General features: G+C 34.7%; 1 long non-coding RNA gene across 2 annotated transcripts in view; it reads right to left on the reverse strand.

The window, feature by feature from the left end:
* Positions 1-22,561, reverse strand: part of LOC149536156 (uncharacterized) — an 83,066-nt gene extending 60,505 nt beyond the window's left edge. Inside the window, exons 1-5 of one of the 2 annotated variants that reach the window (XR_016357209.1) lie at positions 21,756-22,561; positions 21,081-21,140; positions 20,603-20,665; positions 19,881-19,975; positions 19,540-19,648 (exon numbers count right to left, since the gene is read on the reverse strand). This is a non-coding gene — a long non-coding RNA (uncharacterized LOC149536156). Of the gene's footprint in view, positions 1-19,539; positions 19,976-20,602; positions 20,666-21,080; positions 21,141-21,755 lie in introns of both variants that reach the window. The other variant, XR_016357208.1, reaches the window with a different exon arrangement.
* Between the last annotated feature and the right edge of the window lie 1,344 nt (positions 22,562-23,905).

The following is a 23,905-nucleotide window of genomic DNA, read 5'->3' on the forward strand; positions in this document are numbered from 1 at the left end:
AATTTGGAGTGGTATAATGGAAAAATGTCAAAGTTGCAAATATAATTTAAAAGTTTTCAAACATGTTGGTTGACAACATTTTAACATCATGGGAGTTCAAGAATCAATTGGGGCAGTTGTTGAACATTTTGCCTATTGATGAATTAAAATACATTGGTTTTCCTATAATTCACACTGTTCACTTGCATGCCATTTCATTTTATGGAGGCGTAGAAGTTTGAGACTGATTGGAATGCATAGAGAATTAAGTTAGCTTTCTCCTAAATTGGGTTTTGAATTGATTTAGTATAGTTTTGAGGAGATATCCTCAATTTATTGTAATTAGGTCTAAAACCCTTGGTTTACCAAGCTTTGGTCAATAAAATGCCCCCCGCTTCAATTTTCAACGTGGGAAGTCCATAGCCATTTGTGGAACACAAGAAGAGGGAATGTATAATAGGTTGCAAAAGGTTTCATTCAAGTGCATTTGAATAAACATTCGAGCCCTAGCCAGTCGTCTCGATGTGACTAGCTTGTAAAGTAATAAAAATGTGCATGTAGAATGCAAGAAAGAATGGATGGGTAAAATATGTCTATGGAATTGTTGTTTATATGTTAAAACAAAACCGTCCCAACCATTGGTTTGTAGAGATTACACCATTTTTAGGTAGTTTCTTTGTAAATGAACCACGCTAGGCCAATTAGGTCTACTTGCAAAAGGTAGTGGTCAACCAAGTCAAATGTGGGATCCAAGCCTAAAACTAAGGAATTTGTTAGGTCCCCCAAAAGGGTATTTGAATCTCTGATTACTAGTAAGGTTATTTAAAGGGTTTTCAAACTAGGAGCAAAAATGTGGCTTTGGAGGGCTAATTGAATTAAGTTCCTATCAGGCATACTGCCAAGTGAAATATGAAACAAAGGGTAGGTTTTGAAACCTTTGACCTAAATGAACTTTGATCTAAGACTAAGTTCCTATCCATGCCTAACCTATTCAGATCATGATTTGTCATGGATAAGTATAGTGAATGTTTAACACCCATAGGGTGATATATCCTTCATTAAATGTCGAATGTGTCATTGTAACTTGTTGATCAAAAGGAAATGGTGATGAACTAATAGAAGATCCATCCAAAGTGGTTAGTTTGTGTAGAAGGGCTTGACAAGAGTGGTGGTTGAGGGTTAAAGAAAGCTAGTTTCCATGTTGCCTCTGCATCAAGAGGTAGTTATTCGAAAATATTCTCGTTCATTTAGAGATTGGGTATCACATTCCCTTATAGTATATGGTGGATATTCTTAAATAATATAGTTTTATAATTTTGTGTATATGGCGATAAAATTTAGTTTATTATCTCTCATGCCCTTTATATTTTTATTCTTGGTATGTGTTGGTTGTGTCAACAATTTTTGTAATCCTTTGAGATGTTTCACTGAAGCCATATATAAGGTCGAATTAGCTAGTGTAGCTATACAAATTTGATATTTTCTTTCTATGTGTGAACTACCAGTTGGAATTCATTACTTTGCCATTTTGGAGGTGAAAACTAGTCTCTGATTGCCATCTGCAGTTTTCGTCGCAGTAACTCCTCACCCTATTGTGCTATGCTCTCAGTCCAAGATCATTGTAATCTAAAGTCCTATCATTGTTCAATCAAATCTAAATTTCTATTGTTGGTATGAACAAGTGAAATCTTGGCAGTTCCATTTAGTAATTGGTGTATAATCATTGTGGCATACTCTTATATTCAAGGTTGACAAAGGATTGGTAGTTGTACGGTTATAATCATAAACCCTAGCTAAGATGAACATTGGTCGTATGGCCTAATGTTACATATCGTACACCGAACTACATCCTCGAGGACACATCATAGTCTAGCTACAACCAAGTCTAGCATATGATGTCTTTGGAGGCATAATACGGTACAAAGAAGACCAAAAAGGTAAAGCAAGAGTTAGTCTTATTGCATTGGTCATACAGAGGTTACTACAGTTTTGCATCCATAATTTGGTAGGAAACCAAGATCATCGTTGGATGTGCTAGGTTGTTGTGTCAAATAGTTGGTGTTGCATACAGTGGACTTGTTCTCTATACGTCCATGCGGCAGTTTGAGGATCACATTAGAAGGAAGCAGAAGGTCAAACAAGCATTCCAAGTGGAGATTGTCCACAAGGAATATGTCTTTTATCCTATTCAATGTCGAGAACATTAGACATAATCCATAAATTAAATCATTTAAGGATCTTGATTTTTGACCTCCAAGCGTCCATAATTGTTAATCTTCCAAAGCTCATCATCTAATTCCCAACCCATTACATCATCTAATCTCAATTCACAATCCACATTAAAACACCATGAACTGGTATGACCAAATTGTCATGGTAGTTAAAGCATCTATGTTAAACCCCATTCCTCAAATTATATCATTTAATCCAATCTCCTATAATCCCCTTTCATCCATGCCATCCAATCAAAAAACTTATATCCATATCCTGGTTCAATAAGACCAAGATTTGTGACCAAGGAAAACCCTAATCATATTGAAGATGATGACAATCTTATTGATTATGAGGCCTGTGCTGATAATGAAAGTCTTGATAATCTTTATAACACTAATTTTGGTAAACATTCTCCAAGTTTCCAAAATGATAAAAAAATTCTCTATAGCCAACCAATGAATAATAGCATGCATTATTATAAAGCACATCAATAAGAAGCCCAAAGTAATGCTATAACTACATTGATGAATATCCCTTTATACCACCACATCCCTATTGATTACGCTTATTCTACCAAGAATGCTATGAACCCTTAATCTAAACCTACAAACCATCTAATATAAGACAAAAATGATGAACAATTCCTTTGAACATGTGCACCCTTGATCTAAATTTTTACTTGAAAGATATGGTCTGTTTTTTGGTAACCCTATTAATTGGAAGCATAAACCTCATCTATCTTGGCATGAAATCCTTGCTGGTTTTCTTGATAAGTTTGATGCTAAGATCAATACTTTTTTATTTTCTCTTACTAATGAAATACTGTGGTTCTAAAGGCAAAGAAATAAGGAAATCTTTCAACATAGACAATGGGACCTTACTGGATTTTTTATGAAACTCACCCTCACATAGTGTCTTAGGTCATTGCCATCCTAGAGGTGCCAAGAGAAAGGTTTCTTTCATTAATCAAGGAAGACAACATTTTAATCTTCAAAAAGGACATTCAACTTTCCAACATCGTGGCGCGGCAGAATATGATACCAGTTCCCTCAATGATGATGCTTAGCAAGAACCAAGTTCTAACAATATGGAAGGTAACAGTAATATTCAGAACACTCAAACTAATCCATCAAACTCGGTCAATGACACTCATGAAATTGACATCAACAATACCCAAGAATAAGATTCTTTCTGTGGAGATGGTTGAGATGACCCCATTTACAAGAGAAACTACAATGATGGTTGGAACTAGTTTTTGTTGTGCATACACTTTCTTTGTTTATAAGTATACTGTAGTCAAAGTTGGTCAGCTCATCATCATGACCCTTGTGAGTTGACAATGAGATTTGAGGGTCTCAGTTATAGACTTTCTATTTATAGTAAGTCCAATTTTGGTTAGTTTTCTATTTTTGGCAGTACAGTATCGACGTAGTTGTTATCTGCACAAGTTGGAGGTATTTATTAATTTAGTATTTATTGCATTATTAAGAGGCTTCACTATTGTTAATGCACCTTATCTTATTATATGTTATAAAATGATGTTGTGAAGCTAAAGCCTCTTTAGTGAAAGGTATGAAATTGAAGCTAAGTTGCACAAATGAGATTATAGAAATGGCTCTCATTTGAGAATTGATCATCCTTATTGTTATTTTCTTTTTGATATTATTGGTGAGGGTTTAAAGTTGAAACTGTGCATTTAATTCATAGCTGAGGTATTGTGGATTAAATTCTGAAAATTATCTTAAGGTATTCCATTATTATCAATATTGTTCCTTAGGAGACATTTGGTACTAGACTTCAAAACAATTTGTTTTGCAATTGGGCACATGTTCACACTGGGAGTTGGGCCTTCAATTACCCTATTCTAGGTGAGTTGTTTTCGCATCTTTAAATGCCAATTATTTGTTGGGCATTGGAGTTTACCGTGTTACTAGGCATACTTTGAAGGGAACCAAGATAACTATTGGGTGTGTTATGTCGTTGTGTCGAGTAGTTGGTGTTGCGTATAGTGGACTTGTTCTCTGTACATCCATACAGTAGTTTGAGGATCACATTGGAAGCAAGCAAAAGGTCAAGCAAGCATTCCGAGTGTAGAAGATCGTCCACAAGGAATATGTTTTTCATCCTATTCAATATCGAGAACATTAGAGATAATCCATAAATTAAATCATTTAAGGATCTTGATTTTTGACCTCCAAGCGTGAATTATTCTTAATCTTCCAAAGCTCGTCATCTAATTCCCAACACAACACATCATCTAATCTCAATTCATAACCCACATTAAAACATCGTGAATGGGTTGGACCAAATTGTAATGGTAGTCAAAGCATCTTTGTCAAACCGCATTACTCAAATTTTATCATTTAATCTAATCTCCTTTAATCCCCTTTCATCCATGCCATCCAATCAAAAAACTTATATCCATATCCTAGTCCAATAAGACCAAGAGTTGTGACTAAGAAATACCCTAATTGTATTAAAGATGGTGATAGTTTTACTCACTATGAGCCCTGTGATGATACTGAAAGTCTTGATAATCTTCGTAACACTAATTTTGGTAAACTTCCTCCAAGATTCCACATGTATAATACAATTCGTTTTAGCCAACCAATGAATAGCACAAATTATCAAATAGCACTAAATAAGCAACCTAAAGTAATGCCATATCTACATTGATACATATCCCTCTGTACCAACACATTCCTATTGATCACACTTATCCTACCAAGAATGTTATGAACCCTTGATCTAAACCGACAAACCTTCTAACATAAGACAAAAATGATGAACAAATCTTTTGAACTTGTGGAACTGAAGATTCCACAAGATTGTGACCTATCAAATATTAGGAGACAAGATCCCTCATCCAACAATTTCACATCATCTAACTCTAACACCTTGGAGTTTCCACCCTCTCTTCAATGCAATTACCTTAATCTTGTTGAACCACTAAATTGCATACAACTACAAATTTTTCAATCCCATAGTCCGAAGCATACTAGTATACATAATACTAGAAACAAAGAGAAAACTATACCTTCTACTTCATCCAAAGATACCCTTCCACGTCAAGATCAAGGAATATTGTCCATTTTTATTTCATAATAAGATTGAAGCATTCCTGCCACTCCATCCAATGACCCCACTCCAGATCGTGACAAACCCTTTCTATCCCATCTCGTGATCCCCTACCTCATCAAGATCAATTCGTCACTCACATCCAATCTAATGATATTCCTACACCTCATAAAACTCTTCCTTCTAAACCATCACACAACAACCTTCCATGTCATGATCCCCTTACCAAGATCAAGAAGTTACATCCATCATGTCCAATGATAATCCACTACCTTAAGAGAAAGATATCTCTTCGAGCTCAACGACTAATCCTATTCTAAATCAAGATTAAGATATTCACACTCCACCACATTATCCTATTACTAGTTAAGATCATACCATCCATTCATTCCAATACCATGATCTCAATCCTCCTAATGCTCCTCATGATCCCCCTTCAATTCAAGATTATTGAACATTTTCGTCTCCATAGCATGATTCCAATCCTCTACAAGGTATTCATGAATCCTAAAACTTAAAATGTGTTCCTCAACTTTCATCCAATCTAAATTACTCCATCAACCTATCTTTGCTTTCATTTTATATTCTCCATGTCAACTTAAAATTATTAAATCAAATTAAATTAAAATTACCATGTACTCGGCTAATAAGATTATTCTTGGAGCATTTGCACCTCTTCCATGCATCCAAAATCTCAAATGCCCACATCAAAATTAGAGCATCCCCATCTCCCACCTTCCATTTTTATTAGGCCCTTCAAATTTCATATACTAGTCCATCTCTTCCATCAAGATATTTAATTAAGTCCCTGCATTTCATCACCCATCATACCTAGAACAAAATCCTTTTCTCCTGCCATAAATCGATATAAACAAAGACTACCATTTTCCTCCTATCACGCATTAATATCAACAAGGCTCCATTAACTAATGTATAAGACCTCCATATCGTTTTTACATTATCCACAAATCTCAATACTCTTGGAAGCAATTTGGATGCCAAATAAACAATGCATGAACTAAAAAATGACATACATCAAATGATCAACATATCAACTCAAAATTATCAAGAAAATCCAAATATTATCCAAAATAAACATAAAAATAAAAAGCACAATTGAAGGAAGAAGCCGCAAAAGCCCATAAAGAAAAGAAAAGATTGAGAAATACACAAAAGCCCATGAATCAAAAGTCAAAATTAAAAATAAAATGGGATCCCAAATTACTCATAAAAGAAATTAGACAACACAAAATCCAAATTTGCCTCCAAACTTGTTAATCCAATAGCATCTTCCACTCCTAATTCTTCTTATCATCTAACTAAAATTACCTCATCCTCCAAATCCATTTTCCATCCTTATGTCCCAAAATCCAGGTCAACCTCTCCATCTAATTTGACAAACACTTTTTCATGTGACCATCTCCCCTCAAGGTATGTTTCAATCATGGTCTTGACTCTTCCAATACCCATTTGTCCTTCACCCCCACCATCGTCATTTAATCCGATTCTTTAATTAGATCCTGATACATCTCCTTTTCCCCATCCATTTCATCCTCATTGTCATCATTCTACTAAGTTTTATGATCATAAGTCCAATAGACATGCTCTACTATAGCACGTATTTAGGGGAATAATATCCATAAATAGAGACATTTCATGTCTCCATCACCAATCCTCTTGCACTCTACACTTTGGGGCAGACTTCATCCATGCCACATCCTATCTATGCACATCCTACCATACCATTTCATACAATCTACTTATCCAACGTCCTATTTCAGTCCATCCCCTTTTTCCACCTCTGAACTTGACAAGTCTAGCAATCTTCATAAGCATTCATGTCTATATATAATATATTACCCACTTGATCTTAGTTACACATATCTTCCATCCCACACCCTCATTATTTGATCATTCATTTAGTCCAATCATTCTATAAACTCAATCATCCCTCGCTTTCTTTGATCTTGATAAGTTTGGAGGAAAATATCCAAAAGCATACATCCTTATAATTTTTATGTCCTTAATACATATCTCTTTATCTTAATCTTTTTCTATCCTATGATCATTATTAGGAAAGAAGTAAATGTATACATAAATAAATACATGTCTATCCTATTCACATCATAATATCCTTCAGTCATCCATTCCATCCATATCATTTCCATCTAGCTTCCTCTTTGTCAACTTTAACAAGTTTAATCTTGATGAGGATAAAGGGAAAATGTATGTGCATGATTTGTCCACCATTCATATCCTTTACGTTTCATCCTCGGTCTTAATATTCCTTACCATCTTCTATCCACGATTGCACTACCTCTAGTGTGGGATATATATTTCTTTTACCACATAGTTCTTGGAGTTCCCTCCAATCCTCTTTCTCCCAGCACCATCCATCCACTGAATTCTTTTGTCTTCTATCCACACAAGTTCTCCATCCTTCATCTTCTACCATGGCTTGGTTTTCCCATGTCATTAGTTTTCATCTATTCCTCTATCCTAGGCTCTAGCCATCATATTGTCTATACAATCCTATTGAATACCATTCTATTTAATCCTTTTATCCTGGATCCAATCCATCGCAATCAATCTTAATGCATGCAATTCAATCTCTAAATTTAGCCCACTGTCACTATGCAATCCATTTATTGAAATTCTAATCAGCTCAAGATCCGTTTGACCATTGTAGATAATTTACCATTTTAGGGATGTATTCTTCCCAAATTCAAGTGTTTTCGTATCGTTAACAATGCCTAATCCAAGTGTTGTCCATACCTAACTCCACCTAAGTTTACCCTATCTTAAGCCATTAATTTAATAGTCTTTATTTATTTAATTTATCCATCAACTATGTTGTTATTTCCTAAGACATTAATAGTGTACATATTCATTAATTTAAATTATTTTTCCCATCACTTCAGCCTATTGACTAAATAATTATTTATTTAATTAATTTCATTGTTCACTTTTACCCCTTTGTCTTTGCCCATTCAATACAAATTCACATTATTTTGACAAGTATCTCAGCTTGCCCCCATCACATATCTAACTAATTGTTGTCGAGATTAATTGACCCTAGCCCTTTAACATCATGTGACACTTGTCCCATGACCACAACTTTGGCCTTACTAATTTTCATTTGATCTTAGCCATCCATTCATTAATCTAACATATCCTTTGATTATGCCTTTTGGGAATTCTCTAAAATGCATACATCTCATCCTAGTAGGACATTTTCATTCAACCTAATGCTATGTTGTTTGATCTTCTAAGTCATTTTAGATAGCCTTACTCTACAATAATTTATATGTAATCTACCATTAACATTGCTCGTCACATCGACCTACCTATTGATTATTCAACCTAGCAATCCTTTAATCATGCTATGTAATATCCTCAATTTAGTCAGTTCCTATAGCCAAGGTTGGTCATCTCACCATCGCGACCCTCGTGAGTTGACAGTAAGATTTGATGGTCTTAGTTGTAAACTTGCTATTTATAGTTAGTCTAATTTTGGTTAGTTTCTTTTTTTGCCAATGTAGTTTGGGCACAATTGTTGGTATTCATCTACTTAGTCATCTGTCAAGGTTGGAGCTATTTATTGATACAATTATTTTTTATTGCATTATTATGAGCCTTCATTATTGTTAATGCACTTTATCTTATTATAGGTTATAAAATGGTGTTGTGAAGTTGAAGCCTCTTTAGTGAAAGGTGTGAATTTGAAGCTAAGTTACAGAAATGAGATTATAAATATGATTCTCATTTTGAGAATTGACCATTCTCAATTGTTATTTTCTTTGTGATATTATGGGTGAGGGTTTGAAGTTGAAATTGTGCATTTAATCGATAGCAGAGGTATTGTTGATTAAACTCTAAAAATCATCTTGAGGTCTTCGATTACTATCAATACTAGTGCTTGGGAGACATTAGGTGTTGGAGTTTAAGGTAAGTTGTTTTGCAATTGGGTGCATGCTCACACTAGGAGTTTGGCATCCAATTACCCTGCTCTACGTGAGTTGTCTATGCATTTTCAATTGCTAGTTATCTGCTAGGCGTTGAAGTTTACCGTGTTATCAAGCAAGGGATATATCTAGAAGTTAGCAACTTATCTACCTACAAATTCGAGCCCTTACTACAGCTTGTTGGCGGATTGAATTGGAAAAAATACTAGGTACATAAACTGGTGATTTCTTGAACAATTGGGAGGTGGATCGGGCTGTTTAAAGTCCTACTTATTTGACATTGTAGAGAGTCATCTTTGGCGTCACTTTGGAATGTCACGGCTCAATATTTAGGACCTACAAGTGATATTTGGTCAACTTTGTTCAATGAGAAATAAATTCTGGGTTCACACTATTATCATCATAATTCTTTATGTATTTGGAGTATTGAATTAATCAAGCTTAAATTATATCTTGTTCAAGTTGCATCTTGTCATATTGTATGTTTCATCAGTTCATATTTCAGTATTTTAATTTTCTATATACATATATTTGCAAAAACACACAAACAGACAAAAAAAGCAAAAAAAGAATACCTTCGCAATTCGTCATCTTAGCGAGAGGATATCAATCCATTAATTAAAAGAGAAAACCAAGTGTAGTTAGGATACTCTGTACTTGAACTGAATCAAAAAAGAAAAAAGGAGTTTAGGTGAAGGTCTTATTTGTTTATTGCATTTATCTTCATTATTATCAATTCTCAATCTTATCTTCATAAGACTTTAAATATAATTAAAATATATTTAATGTCCCCGTTTTTGGTCAATCTGTGCAGTTGATTGAGTTAGCTCATCATTGCCACCCTTGTGAGCTGGCAGGGTGTTTTGGGGGTCTTAGTTGATTACTTACTATTTTTAGTAAGTCTATTATGGGTAGTTGTTGGGTAGTTGCTATTTTTAGCAGCACAGTGAATGGCTTGGCAGTTGGTCGTCACCTGCAGTTGATCAGGTTAATAATTACATGAGCCCTTATTTATTTATTCATTGAGTTGCGTTATTATAATAATGTTTATATTATTATAATAATGACTTAAAGAGATATTTCTAAAAAGCAAGTTGGAAAGTTTCTAGTGTTGAGTTCTTTGGGAAACTTCCACATTTTCTAAAATGGAATTTTATGGAAACTTTTGCCAACGAAAAGCTTATAAATGAGAGCTCTTTTCATCGGGAAAAAGCACATTTGATTATATATTTTGAATTAATGCCTTTGTGGCTTTTTCCTAGGTTCTAAACTATATGCCCTTGCTAATGTATAAGAGTTTGGAAATTCTTTTTGCAATTTAGCTGCTGAGGTATAGCTAAGTTTTCCTTGCTTCTCTACAATTTATCACTATATTTGATAAGTGTTTCATTCCATTGCTGAAGCATAGTGGATTTGATATTTTGTTGGATTCTCCTATTGTGTTTATTGTGGCTAAGGAGACGAATATTCTGAAGGAAGTTGACTGAGTTTTTGTTATAGACTTAGCAATTGAATTAAGATCCGGTTGGGCATATATGTGACTGTCGTTTTCAATACTAATGCTGCATGTGCGTTTGATATCAATCTGGACACCATATCTGCAAGTTGGCGGATTGCTGAAAATGAAATTGGGCTGAGCAAGTATCTACTAAAGATCTGGCGCTTTGGATTTAACCTGCGGCCAGCTTGTGTAGTCTGTGATCTCCATTGAGGCTAGACGTTATTAATATTCTGCTTGCGACCTGCATTTGGAGCAATACAAATTGTTACCAGACTGGTGCGAAGGTGTCTTTGGCTTGCATTGAAGATGGGAATGGGGAGTGTTGTGTTAAGAAGCCGCCTCTAGTATATATTTTGAGTTCTCCTTTCAGTCGGCAACGCAAAGGATTATGTTATGGAAGAAATCAGGTTTCATTATTGAATAAATATTGGAAATTGGTTCGTGTTAAATGTCTTTCCTTTCTCCTTTAAAATTATAAGTAATTATGGAGTTGTGTTGTTAGTATTTCCTTTACACTCTTTATATCTTTTGAAAATTACATTTTAGAAACATTGTTTATTGGCACCAATAATTTTGTCAGAGTATACATAGAGTATCATCTTTAAAAATAAAACACACAAACAATATCAGTTCACCAATTAGGAACTAGTTGGGGTTTTTACAATATATTTAGAGAAGGGAATTTGAGACTAGGTCGCCTTAGTAATTTAGGCCCTTAAATTGATTCTATAAATATTTGGGATATTAGTCCATACCTCACTAACCATATTCCAAATCGTGTCAAAAATAAGACAAGGTAATAATCCTACCCTTTTTATATGTTGTAATAAGAATTGTCATTAACACAATGGAATTGACTCATGTTAGTATTCCTCATATTTAGAATTTATGGCAACAGATTATTACTCTCTACTCGATTATTCTTGGAAAGAAATCTAATCTCTACCTTTTTTTGTCAAGAACAATAATGGTTGTTGGTTAATTTCTCATCCTGCCCTTCTCTACCTTCTTACTTTAATTTTGTAACTTTTGGCCTTCATGAGAGGAGACTTGTTATTGACAAAGCCTAAAAACTTTGAAAGCATAAAACATGATAAAGAGGTCAAGTCAATCCTCACAGGAGAAACCGTAACTCCTTGGATTGAAGAATTGGAAGGTTCTAAAACCTTGATTCTACTATACTTTGATTCAAGGAAAGCCAAAATTATTTATGTTAGGAATTCCTTCCAAGTCTCTATGGAAATGATAGAAACACCTACGGTCTTTCTCTAGAAGGGTTTAATATTTCAAAGAAGGTGAAAAAAAAATTACAAAAATGGCCTGAATAGTTTCCCTATAAGTGACAAGAAGGTTAGTAGAATAAAAAGTATGTTAGACAAAGATAGTTTATTTTTTGTTTACAAGCAACTTGTTGAGGTTCTAATGAGGTTCCCAAAATGAAATATCAACCCTTTCTTCAGAACAATAATCTATCTTAAGTATAGAGAATCATAATATGATGTCCTCAATGTCCTTAAATAATTTAGTTTTATAATTTTGTATGTAGGGCCATTAAATTTACTTTATCTTGCGTGCACTTTTTATTTTTATTGTTGACTTGTGCTAGTTGTGTCAACAATCTTTGTAATCCTTCGGGAAGTCTCTCTGAAGCCATATATAAGCTCAGATTAGTTGGTGTAGGTATGGGAATTTGATATTTTCTTTCTATGTGCGAACTATCAGTTGGAGTTCAAAACTCTTCCATTTTGGAGGTGAAAGACCCCCCCGATTGGCATCCATAGTTTCTATCGGAGTAACTCCTCACCCTGTTGTGCTCTGCTCTCGGTCCAAGATCATTATAATATGAAGTGCTATCATTATTGAATCGAATCTAAATTTCTATTGTTGGTGTCAACTTGTGGAAATTTTGGCAATTCCTTTTAGTAATTGGTGTATAACCATTGTGGCATACTCTAATATTCAAGGTTAACAGAGGGTTGGCAGTTGTGTGGTTATCATTGTACACCCTAGCTAAGAGGAACATTGGTCGTATATCATTGTTTGACCAGAACCAAGTCCATTGTACAGCATCCTTAGAGGCATAATAGAGTATGAAGAATACCACTAGGCAAGGTATGAGCTCGTTCTATTGTGTTGGCCGTACGGAGGTTATTATAATCTTGTGCCATAATTTGAAGGGCAACCAAGATCATCGTTGAGTGTGTTAGGTCGTTGTGTCCAGCAATTAGTGTTTCTTACAGTGGGCTTATTCTCCATACATTCATACAGCAATGCGAGGATCCCATTAGCAGCAAGTAGAAGGTCAGACAAGCATATCGGGTATAGAAGATTGTAAACATTGAATGTCTTTCCTCCTATCCAAGGTCAAGAACATTAGAGATAATCCATAAACTAAATCATTTTAGGATCTTGATTTTTGACCTCCAAACTTCCAATATTGTTTATCTTCTAAAGCTCATTATCTAATCCCCAACCAATACATCATATAATCTCAATTCAAAACCCACTTTCAAACATTGTGAACTTGTTTGACCAAATCGTTATGGTAGTTAAAGCATCTTATGCCAAACCCCATTCCTCAAATTATATCATTTAATCTAATCACCTATAACCCCCTTTCATCCATGTCCATCCAATCAAAAAACTTATATCCATATTGTGTTCTAATAAGACCAAGATTTGTGACTAACGAAAACCCTAATCATAATGAAGATGATGATAATCTTATTGACTATGAGCCCTATCATGATAATGAAAGTCTTGATAATCTTCATAACACTATTTTTGGTAAAGACTCTCCAAGTTTCCACATGTATAATACAACTCCTTTTGGCAAACCAATGAATAGCACAAATTATCAAATAGCATGTAACAAGCAACCCAAAGTAATGCTATATCTATATTGATGCATATCCCTCCATACCAACACATCCCTAACACTTATCCTACCAAGTATGTTATAAACCCTTGATCTAAACCTGCAAACCCTCTAACATAAGACTGAAATGATGAACAAATCCTTTGAAATTATGGGAGTCAAGATTCCACAACATTGTGACCTATCAAAAATTAGGAGACAATATCCCTCATCCAATAGTCCTACAACATCTAATTCCATGCCCATGCCATCCTCTAACACCTTAGAGGTACCAACCTATCTTCAATGTAATATTTTTTTTTTGATATATAATCGGCTGAAACCTAGATTATGTATTATTCATTTATTATTATTGTTAAGATTAATTATTATTATGTGTTAATCTCAATTAGATTCGAACCCAAGACTTCCCCGATGAGAGGCTCACAATTTACCGTTTTGTAGGCTCTTGCCTCTATCTTCAATGGAATTACCTTAATGCTTCTGAACCATTAAATTTCATACAACTTCAAATTTTTCAGTCACATAATTAAAAGCATGCTAGCATACATCATCCTCCAAACAAAGAGAAAACTATACCTTCTACTTGATCTAAAGATACCCTTCCATGTCAAGATCAAGGTATACTGTCCATTTTATCTCATAATAAAGATCGAGGCATCCCTCCCACTCCATCGACTTATCCCTCTCCAAATCATGACAAAAACACCCTGTCTATCCCATCTCATGATCCCCTTCCCTATCGAGAACAATTTGTCCTACACCTCATAAAACTCTCATTTCTAACACATCTTATAACCCTCCTCCATGTGATGATCTTCTTATTACGATAATAAATAGTTTATATTATCTTTGTTTAGTATCTAATGGTTATCTATTGTAATCTTCTTTAAATATTAGAATGTTTCTAATATTTTGTTTTTTGTTTCTAGAATAGAATGTTTCTACTCTTGACGATTGTTTCTTAAGGAAACATTGTTCAGTCTCTTGTATAAATTGATCTCTCGATCACTGTTAGTAACAAGCAAGTATTTTCCAATTACTTTGTAATATGGTATCAAAGCCAATACACTAAATTTTTTTGAAAATAATTATAATATCTTGGTTGAAATTATTTGCCTTTTATTTTCAAAATTATTTACATGCATATTTGCTTCCAACTCTCTCTATAATCCAACTAGGGTTTCTATTCTGAGAGATCTGAATCTGTCAACTTCTGGTTCGGTTTTGCAACCCATTTTTGTCCAGGTCCATCTGTTTTTTCTGCACGTGTACCATTTTTTTAATTTTGTTTGCATCAGGGCCATTTTTGTTCAAAACCTTAATTTTATGTACTAGATCAAAAAAAAATGTATAGATTCTTGGTGGGTTTTTTTGAAATCTCAAATGGGTTGTCTTTTTTTTCCATAGTAACAAGAGGACACGTCCCCCCTCTTTTTGCCGCACGTCCCAGAGACTTGCACGCACCGAGGACTTGGGGACTCCATTCTCACGTCCCCAGCAGCACCACCAGATTCTGCCACCTCTGCCGAGGATGGTGAGCGTCTTGGTTTTGACTATTTATGTTCAATGTTCGATGTTCCAATTCAATGCAATGTTCAAGTATTTACTCTTTTACATCTTTTTATCTTCTATTGCAATACATATTTTCATAACTGGTAATTTAAGTTCCATATGTATAGTATACGCAACCCCCTCCCTGTCCCTTGCCATCCCCCAACCATCCCCAAATTAAGGCCCCTCTGTCCCCCATACCAAAAACTTGTCCACCCATTTTGTCATCCCCTAGGGCATTGTAACTATGGTTTTTTCTAGGTGCCTCAACTTTTGAGCCAGTGGATCCAGAAACTGACAACATATTCTTTTTGGATTTTTTGAGCTCTCTTCTCAGTCATCCTCCAAATTTTCTGGGTCTTCTGTTCTTTTTCCTTGAAGAACATGCCTTCGCAGATTTTTCACGCCTTTTCACCAAAAAATGTGCTATGGCATCTCTAACTAATATTTTTCTTGAGGGAAATCAAAAGTTCAACGGTCGTCATTATGGCACGTGGAAGCAACGAGTGCTAACCATCTTCGAGTATTGCGACAAAGATAAGGTGGTTTTGGTTTACAACAGTCTTCTCAGCAGAGGTCATCTGCTCCAACTTCAAAAGGCTCCGGGAAGAAAAACATTAAACGCAACTATTGCCACAAGTTTGGGCACATGAAGGTTGAATGTCGGAAGCACTTAGCTGCCCTATCTAAGCAATTTGGTTCGCAGCCCACAACGAATAGTGCCAAGCACTCTGAGCAGACAAAATCTACCTTTTACACTTTTTGACAACTTCGTGCTTTGGATAGATTAACCATTAAGAAGGGGTATTATGATAATAAATAGCTAGCATCTTTGTTTAGTATCTAATGGTTATCTATTGTAATCTTCTGTAAATATTAGAATGTTTCTAATATTTAGTTTTATGTTTGTAGAATAGAATGTTTCTATTCTTTACATAATGTTTTGCAAGGAAGCATTGTTCAGTCTCTTGTATAAATTAATCTCTTGATCACTGTCAATAACAAGCAAATATTTTCCAATTACTTCATAATGCTTCTTACCAAGATCAATAAGTCACTTCCATCATGTCCAGTGATAATCCACCACCTTAAGAGAAAGATATCCCTTCCATCTCAACTTATGATTATATTCTATAGTAAGATCAAGATATTCACACTCCACCACATTATCCTATTCCTACTCGAGATCAAAGCATCCATTCGTCCCAATGCCATGATCTCAATCCTCCTAATGCTCCTCATGATCCCCCTCCAATTCAAGATCAATGTACGTCTTCATCTCCATAGCATGATCCCAATCCTCTACAAGGTATTCATGAATTCCAAACCTTAAAAATGTTTTCCTCAACTTTCATCCAATCTAAATTGCGTCATGAGCTTGTCTTTGCTTCCATGTTATATTCTCAAAATCAACTTAAAATTACCAAATCAAATTAAATTAAAATTACCATGGCCTTGGCTATCAAGCTCATTCTTGGTGCATTTGCACTCCTTCCATCCATCCCAAATCCCCACATCAAAACCCAAACATCCCCATCTGCCACCTTCCAACTCTAGTTGGCCCTTTAAATTTCATATAGTAGTCCATCTCTTCTATCCAAATATTTCAGAATCAATTCCTTCACCCTTCAATCCATCTTGGCTTTTGACATTCCATCACCCATCATGCCTAGAACAAAATCCTTTCCTCCTACCATACATCACTATAAGCAAAGACCTTAATTTTCCTCCTATCACACATCAACATTAACAAAGGCTACATTGACCAATGTATAAGACCTCCATATCATTTTTACTTTATCCACAAATCCCAATGCTCATGGAAGCAACTTGGATGCCAAATAAATAATGCATAAATTTAAAAATGACATACATCAAAACATCAACATATTGACTCAAAATGATGAAGAAATCAAAATTTGATCTAAAATGAACATAAAATAAAAAGCGCAATAGAAGGAAGAGGCCACAAAGGCACATAAAGAAGAGAAATAAACGAAAAATACACAAAAGCTCCAAATCAAAAGCCAAAATTAAAAATAATTTGGGATCCCAAATTACTCATAGAAGAATGTGTCACAACACAAAATCGAAATTGGCATCCAAACTTGCTAATCCAATTGCATCTTTGACTCCTAATTCTTCTCACTGTCTACCTAAAATTATCTCATCCTCCAAATCCATTTTCGATCCTTATATCCCAAAATCTAGTTCCACCTCCCTATCTAATTTGACAGACACTTTTTCATCACTCCATCTCCCCTCAAGATATGTGTCAATCATGGTCATGATAATACGTCCATCTATTAATCTAAAAGTCTTGCACTACCCATTTGTCCTTCATCCGCAACCAACATTATTAAATCCAATTCTTTGCATAAATCCTTATATATCTCCTTTTCCCTAGCCATTCCATCCCCCTTGGCATCATTCTACCAAGTTTTATGATCAGAAGTCCAATAGACATGGTCTAGTATAGCATATCTTTAGGGGAATAATATCCATGAATCCGGACACTTCGTGTCTCCATCACCAATCCTCTTGCACTCTACACTTTGGGGAAAACTTCATCCATGCCACATCCTATCTATGCATGTCCTGTCATTTCATACAATCTACTTATCGACCAACTTATTTGAGTCCATCACCTTTTCCACCTTTGATCTTGACAAGTCTAGTGGTCTTGATAAGCATTTCATGTCTATATAACCATATATTACCCACATGATCTTAATTATGCATATCTTCCATCCCACTCCATCATTGTTTGATTATTCATTTAGTCTAATCATCCTATATAGCTCAATCATCCCTCTATTTCTTTGATCTTGATAAGGTTTGGAGAAAAACATCCTTGCATACAACCATATATTTTTTATGTCCTCAATACATATCTCTTTATCATAATCTTTTTCCATCCTATGATCATTATTAGGCAAGGAGCAAAATGTATACATACATAAATACATGTCTATCCTATTCACATCATAATATCATTTAGTCATCCATTCCATCCATATCCTTTCCATCTAGCTTCTTCTTTTTCACCTTTAATGAGTTTAATCTTGATGAAGATTAAGGGAAGAGTATAGGTGCATGCTTTGGAGAATCCAAACCTTACTTCCTTGACCATTCATATCCTTAATGTTTCGTCCTCCCGTCTGAATATTCCTTACCATCTTCTATCCACGATTGCACTAGCTCTAGTGTGGGATATTTATTTCCATTACAACATAGTTCTCGGAATTCCCTCCTATCCTCTTCCTCCCAGCACCATCTATCTACTCAATCCTTTTGTCTTCTCTCCATACAAGTTCTCCATCCTTCATCTTCTACCATGCCTTGGTTTTCCCTTGTCATTGGACACATGCTCATACTGGAACTTTGCTGTCCAATTACCATGTCCTGCGTGACTTGTTTCTGCATTTTCAATCACAAATTATCTGTTGTTCGTTGGAGTTTACTGTGTTATCAAGCATGGGATATATCTAGAAGTTGGAGACTTATCTTCCTACAAATGCAAGCACTTACTACTGCTCAATGGAAGATTGAATTGGGAAAAAGCCAAATGGAGTTTGGGTGTTCTATATTTTAACTGAACCAACAAGAAAAGGAGTTTAGGTGAAGGTCTTATTTGTTTATTGCATTTATCTTCATATTATTAATTCTCAATTTTATCTTCATAAGACTTTTAAAAAATGTCTAACATATATTTAGAGAAGGAAATTTAAGAATATGCTGCCTTACTAATTTAGACCCCCAAATTGATTCTATAAATGTTTGGGATGTTATTTCATCCCTCTAGGACCATATTCAAAATCGTGTCAAAAAAGACAAGGTAATAATCCTGCCAATTTTAGATGATGTGATAAGAATTGTCATTGACACGATGGCATTTACTCATGTTACTACTCCTCATAATGAGAACTTGAGGCAAAAGATTATAGCGCCCCACTCGACTATCTTGGCAAGAAATCTGCTTTCTACCTTATTTGCATCCAAAACAGTAATGGTTTCTGGTTAATTTCCCATCCTGCCCTTTTCTACCTTCTTACTTTGATTAAACAATTAACAACCAAAACTTAGCCCCACAATTGTTGACATTTTGCGCTTTTTTTTATGCCTCACTGAAATTTTAAAAGAATGCTATATCCAGTCCCTATTCTTTCTTTAAAACTCACCAAAGAACATAAAATTAGAGTTTAAAATTGCTTATATGCAATACTTGTAGCAAAATGGTTGAAAACAAAATAAGCATATCAGCTTTACGTGATATAAAGAATTGTAAAGAGATTTTGTAAGAAAAACTCTATGAAAAAGAATTCAAAACTGAATAAGACATATATTCTTCAGAAGTCAGCAATGCTTACCATCCCATAAGTGGAAGTTGTTGCCTCACCCAAAAAGACTCCTTTTTAGCTTCTGGTGGCTAAAGGATAGGTAACCAAAGGACCTGCTGCAAGAAAAGAGAATGGCCAACTAGGAAAAGCAACAACCACCATTGAAACAGTTACAGCAGGCCAATCGAGGAGAATTCCAAATGACACAAGGGTAACTGCACGCATTGAAAATGTACTCGCAATAAACTTATACAAATGAAATGGATCACCATTCAAACAACGAACACAAAGGATATGATTCTTATTTTGACACTGAAAATCATTTTTTCAGAAGTAACAGTAAAAAATAATAATTGTAGAGGTTATACTACCTATAAAGCATCCACTTCAAAAAGCAAGTACAAAAGGGTTGTGATCATTTGCCTCCAACTATACTTTCAAGATGCGGCTACAATGAGAGATGTACCTATAATATCACCACCAACCCACAAGGACAATTATTTAATTATCATATCATTAATAAAATTAAAGTTTATAAATCCAAAAATATCTACTACAAGTTGCATCTTTCCCTACTTCAAAGAGAGTATAACCTTGCCTTGCTCACACTAAATCACCATGAAGCTTGAACAGTTATCAAAGAATGCATAACAATGTATAATGATTATAAAATGTTTCCAGAAACAAGGTTAAACTTTCCCAAGTATCTAAATACTTTCATTACCTTTTTAATTATAATGAAATAGATGCCCAAAGGTTTCCATTGGATTAATTCACACTTGACATTATGTTTTTCATTAGGGCTGAAAATTGGAATTTGTCACACATTTACCACTTAGATAATGTTAATTTCATCATAACTACTTCCTCTAACTTTGACACAAAATATCTTGGACTTGGACTTTAGAAAAGTTACATCCGGTAATATGATCCAATACAAAGACACTATAATTATGCAATTAGAGTGCTAAGTCCAATGTCTTATAATAGCTAAAATAATAATCGCTTTACAAGTAATTGCATACATATCTTCTAAATAGTATAGTCTATAAGCATGGGGAGTATCAAAGAATTGATCGTATGGGAATTATACCTTTAGAGACTTGCTTTATGGCAAGCTCAAAACTCCCACAGAATATTATCAACTATTGGTACCCTGAAATCAAATGAATCCCTGGCTTTAGCTTTACAACGGAAACATATCAAAAAACTTTCTCTTAATAAGACTCAACAGAATATTCACCTTTATTGGTGAATCTTTGTCAAAGATAAGGCGTTAACTTGAGACATGAATTGATAGCATTATCTATCAACCAAGCAATGATTGGGTAATGACTGGATCAAATACAAATTCATTAAAGCATATTGAATCCACAATATCTATAACATGAAATTTTACTGTGTTTCCATCTATTGCCTATTGTAATAAGCTCCTCTATTGACCATATTTATGATGTGGTGATCATGGTGTTCATCAAATTCAAAAACCCATTATGTGTATCACAATGATTATAAAAAAACATAAATACAATCTACATAATCCAATCCAATTTTCCGTAGGATGCCCATACCTTACCAACACTGTCACCAATCAGCTTCCACCTTGAAACATCATGCCATGGCTTGTGAATCTGTGATAGACAAACATTAATTCAGTCGTGAAAATGACAAATCATTCTGTGATCAAGAAATGATTCAGAGTATTTCTGTCAGGACTATTTATTATTATGAAAGATCAAAAACATGAACACCCCACTTCAAAATAGATAAACCCAGATGCAAAAATCTACAAATTAAATCCTGGCAGAAAACATATGACGATACCCACCTTCAATCTAAACAACTAGCTAACAAACAAGCTCCAACCCTACACCCAGAGAATACTTAATAAATCTCTATAACACAAAGAGGGAAAATAACTCAAGACAGTTTCAAATACAAACAGCAAGAAGCCCTATGAAAAAAGACATGCCCAATTCCATACCAGACATCCAGCATAATTCAACAAAACAGAGGGATCAACAAAACAGAGGGACTCCGGACACAACCAATCACAGTGGAGCTTGCTAGGCATAAAAACAGAGTGATGGTTAAAAAGACAAGCAAAAGATAAAAGATAAAAGAAGATTGCATTTGCGTGCTTTCTATGATCTTCGTATACCCTGTGACCCTAATTCTAAATTATGCAATTCATAATGACCCAATAATCGAAATCCAAAATCACTAAATAGGGAGTGCTACTGTACCTGAATCATGAGAAGAGTAAACCACTGATGCTTAGAGAAGCAATGTAGTGATCGATTATCAAAATTATCCCTTCCTGTCCAAGTATGCCAACAAGAAGACAGAAGGAGCCCTCCTGCAGGACATCAGCTTCATGTTGGCGGCGTGGTAAATGTGAGAGAGTACGGAATTCATCCCAGAATGAGAAGTTAAAAATTGAGGAGATGATCCCTTCCTTGAAACGAGTTCGCCGTGCAGGGCTTCGTAAATACGAGAGATAGAGTACGAATTCCATCTAGGCCCATTAAAAAGAAGGATGAGGAGTCCGAAAAGCTTTTAAAAAGCCAGGTACGATTCAAGATCCCTCTGAATGCTCTCAAATCATAACGAAAATCAACGGTACGAATCAAGGTACCTTTGAGCCTCTTCCTGTAATATCAATTCGCTCTTCATGCTTCCCTCTCTTCAAGGCCATATGAATCTCCCTGATTTGTATGAACCCTCCAATACAAATACAAAGCTCATTCCTCTGCCCTCTCTTCCGGATTTCGTTTGCCCCTTCTTTAATGTATAAATCCCCCAACGGCATGAATCTCCCAACTATGTTATTGCTATCAATCTCCCAACGGCATTTTGGAAAAAAAAAACCATTACGCTCCACTCCACTCGAACGGAATTTTTTAAAAGCACCAAATTTTCAAAAAAAACACTTGGTCTCTTAGTCTCCCAACGGCTAGCCTAGCTACCATTTACGCTCCAACCCTCTTGTTGCCTATGAAAAGTCTGATTGCCTCAAATTTTAGCACATTGATGTTTTCAAACGATCGACTGCAGTCTGCCTGTTTCCAACTTGACATGGCTGTTTGTTTTTATTTAGTCCGCTCCATAAACTGTTTATCATGTTTTATAATTTGATTCAATTTTGTTTTAAATAATCAAAATTTTAAAAATAACATGCTCTACAAATCAATATATGATCTATGAAATTTAAGGGAAAAAAAATAAGGATATCAGATATCATAATATAAGTAAAGAATGAATGAGATAATATAATAAATTAATATATATTAATGCTATTTTCTTTTACATTTTGATGCATTAAGCTAATTAATTCAACTAATAACATTTTGATATATTCTAAACATTTATGTTTTCTCATAGTTTTTAAATTTTTAATATATTTTAAAATTCTAAAAAATGTCACTTACCTATATTTTTTAAACATTTATGTTTTCTAATAGTTTTTAAATTTTTAATATATTTTAAAATTCTAAAAAATGTCACTTATCTATATTGCTATTGGCTTTTGGAAAAAAAGAGTAAAGGAAAATTTATGAATTATTAGCAAAAATTTGTAAATATGAGAGGGGTTGTTGTTGCACTCGACATAATCGCCTCCTCGAACCTACTCCACATGAACGTTATTTCCAATTCTTGTCCTCCTTGCTTCTCTAGCAATATGTGACACTTGCTTAAATGGCTTACAAAAGCTGGTAAAATCGCCAAGATTAGATCAGTGTTGTCCGCTATCCCAACGTATCCGTTATCCTGCCTTCCCTTGTCTAAACATATCAATAAGAAGCTTGGGGTAAAACTTAGAAGCTTCCTTTGGAATGATTGTGAGGACTCCAAAAAAATGGCCCTCATAAGATAAGAAAACATATGTAAACCGAAGGAGTTTGGAGGTTTATGTATTAAAAACTTAAATTGGCAAAATGAAGCATTAGGGGCTAAACTTACTTGACACCTTTTTGTAGAAAGGGATCATAAGTGGGCTAAAATTACGTATAACAAATACCTTAATGCAGCTAATCCCTTTTCCATCTTTAGGATGAGGACCCTCCCCAAAGGATCTGAAAGTTGGAATTTTATAGTTAAAAGCCTAACCCTTATTAGTAAATATCTCACTTGGGACATTGGAAATGGTGATGAAGCCTTATTCTGGGAAGATTCATGAGATGGGTTCCCCCCAATAAACAAAATGGGGATACCAGTAAGCATCAAAGAGAAATTAGTCAAATGCTGGGGAAGCAAGGTCAGTGATTATAAAACCAAAAAAATTATGAATGGAATCACAAGCTGGGAATGGAAATCTATGGATAATACAGACATGGAACCAATAGTTAAAAAAGGTATACGAAAAGATAATCCAGAGGAGGAAAATTAAGCAATT

This window comes from Cupressus sempervirens, chromosome 10 (genome assembly GCF_028749045.1).
Source record: "Cupressus sempervirens isolate cs-2001-9-10 chromosome 10, ASM2874904v1, whole genome shotgun sequence".
NCBI classification, from domain to species: domain Eukaryota; kingdom Viridiplantae; phylum Streptophyta; class Pinopsida; order Cupressales; family Cupressaceae; genus Cupressus; species Cupressus sempervirens.